Source organism: Canis aureus, unplaced genomic scaffold, assembly GCF_053574225.1.
Source record: "Canis aureus isolate CA01 unplaced genomic scaffold, VMU_Caureus_v.1.0 ptg000078l_RagTag, whole genome shotgun sequence".
NCBI classification, from domain to species: domain Eukaryota; kingdom Metazoa; phylum Chordata; class Mammalia; order Carnivora; family Canidae; genus Canis; species Canis aureus.
In genome coordinates, this window is record NW_027554424.1 from 1 (window position 1) to 2,567 (window position 2,567).

Here is a 2,567-nt window from a genome sequence, read left to right on the forward strand (position 1 = left end):
CTAGTCACATTTTCCTTTTTTTAAAACAAAAACAACAACAACAACAAAAAAACGAGTAAACATTCCTTGAACATCCCAGCCTGGGGTGGCCCGAGGTACGAGATCACTCATTCTCTGCAGTTGGAGGCACATGGCCTGTGGGGCTAGACCAGCTCAGCGCCCTGCCCGTCACAGGGGCCCCATGGGCACCCAGTGAAAACAGTATGTACTGAACTGCTGGCTAACAAGCTTCCTGTCCCGGCCACAAAATACTGCTGCACCAAGACAGGACCTCTTACCCTTCTGAAAACAAATAGTAATTCTTCTTGTCATGTGTGTGTATGTGTGTGTGTGTGTGTTCAAAATGCATATGTTGGGGGGGTATTAGCTAATTATTTGTCATGCATTTGCCACCCATGACTAATCCTATTATATGAATGAGATGGAAGCCCAGAGGTGAAAATACTTGTGTGACCTCACAAAGCTGAGCCTGTCAGTAGAACCAGCCCTTGAACCCACATTTCCTTCTGCTCACTTAGGAGGCCACTGTTCCTTTTAAACCATGAGTCATAGGCCGTCAGGAACTTCTGTAAATATTCTGATGGCTTTTGTCATCCTCTCTTTTTCTCGCTAAAGAGCCAGATAGTAAACATTTTAGGCTCTGCAGGCTATGTGGTTTCTATTGCAAGTCCTCAACTCTGGCCCTCTGGTGGGAAAGCAGCCATGGGCACTGCGTAACCCAGCGGGTGGGGCTGTGTTCCAATAAAATTTTATTTACGAAAACAGGCAGTGGATTGGATTTGGCCTGTGGGTTATAGGTTGCTGACCCCCTGCTAGAGAGATGGTTTTCTTCTCTCTGTTCCTCATATTGGGCTGAAAAGTCAAGTTCAGGCATTAAGGAAATTTCAGTTTGAATTCTGAGCAGGCCCGGCCATAAAGTATAGGCCAATACGTAAATTATGTCTGTGACTGGGAAGGCTGGCTGGTTAGGGATAAACTGGGAAGTTGCAGATGTTCAAGGGAAAGACTGTGTACCTAACTAGCAGTAGACAGTAGGTCATTCCAGGAACACGGGTGTTGGTCTCAAGGGGGAACAACTCTCAGCATTCGGGGCTGTGCTAACCAGCATGGGGGTGCTCTCCACTATAGAGGTGCACCATCTCCCCACACAACCAGACTGTTTGTTCCGTCATGCCCAAAGCTTTCACCTGTAGCCCACAGGCTGTCCCATTGCTCCCATCTGAATGTGGACCCCAAGAAAAGTCACAGTCATGACAGATGTCTTACAGTGAGCTCCCTGGTCGTATTATCACCCACTGTTTTTATTGGTGGCAGAGTGGAGCGATCCATCTGCATGGACAGAAAGGTGTATCATAGGGAATTGTTACTAGGAATGGCTGATACCCCTGTCCTGAAAGGAACAGGTGGGTTTGGGGGAAGAAAGTCTTAAAAACTAAGACTTAGCGTAGCCCCATGACTCCCTCCTGAGAACACATGCACACTCCAAGGGCAGCCCCCCCCCGACCCCCAATAGTGCTTTATCATTAGGGTTGGCAAGTTTATCCTGGTTCTGAGCGGGGAGAGCTATTTGCCCTTTTATTTCAACAGAGACTATGCGAGGCCCAAGACCGAGAACACAGACGTTTTCCCACCATCTTCAAGGAGTTGTAGAAAGTTATCAGGAAATCTTGATTAATCCTGGAAAAGGATTTTGATGTTTTTTTTTTAAACTTTTTTCTGAATTGAAGTATTGTCGACACACAGTGTAACAAAGCTTCGGGTGTACAGCATAGTGATTCCACGTTTTGCTGTGCTCACCCCAAGTGTAGAAGAATTTCTGTGGCTCCTTAGTAGCTTCAACTACAAAGAAAGAACAGGAAGAGATGTTTGATCTTTACGCTTAGGAGAAAAACGCCCTGGTTTTAGGCAGTTCACATAAATCCTGAGCAGGTAATTCTTTAAGTTGGCTCTTACCTGTTGTTCTATTATAATTCTCTTTATTTTCCACATAATAACATAATAATAGTAAACACTTGCAGGGCATTTAGCCTGTGCCCTGCATGCCTGTAGATGCTTTACATAGGTCTATCTAATCCTCCTGGCAGCCCTAGGTCAGTGGTATTACATCCCCATTTTACAGGCGAGGACAGGAGCAGCCTGTGCGCTTACTCATCCTGCTGCCTGCCTCTTGACTTTTATTTATTTATTTACTGGTTAGTTAGTTTTTATTTTCATTCCAGTTAGTTAACAGAAAAAACATGGCATGCTTCATGAATCCACCTGTCATCCTTGCTCAGGGGCCATGCTAATCTGGCCTGGATTGTTCCAGTTTTCTTGTTTGTGCTGCCAAAGGGGCCCTGCCTCTCATCTTTTAAATGGATGTTGCGGCCGGCAAGAGCACAAGTGTATTCCTTCTAAGGGATCCATTCCTTCCAGAGTGGACTGACCAGCCCATCGTTCTATTCCTTACTCAGCAAAGATTCCTTCCCTTGTCTGCCAGGCTGGACTCTGCCTGTATGGCTTTGCTCAGAAGGTTATGGTGTCTGTCCCAGTGGGTCATTGTGGCTGCCAGCAGTCTTGGGTGAGGT

General features: G+C 46.1%; 1 non-coding gene across 1 annotated transcript; it reads right to left on the minus strand.

The window, feature by feature from the left end:
* Positions 1-2,231: 2,231 nt before the first annotated feature.
* LOC144309549 (U6 spliceosomal RNA) lies at positions 2,232-2,337 on the minus strand. The gene has a single exon (XR_013375513.1). It is a non-coding gene; the product is annotated as a U6 spliceosomal RNA (small nuclear RNA).
* Between the last annotated feature and the right edge of the window lie 230 nt (positions 2,338-2,567).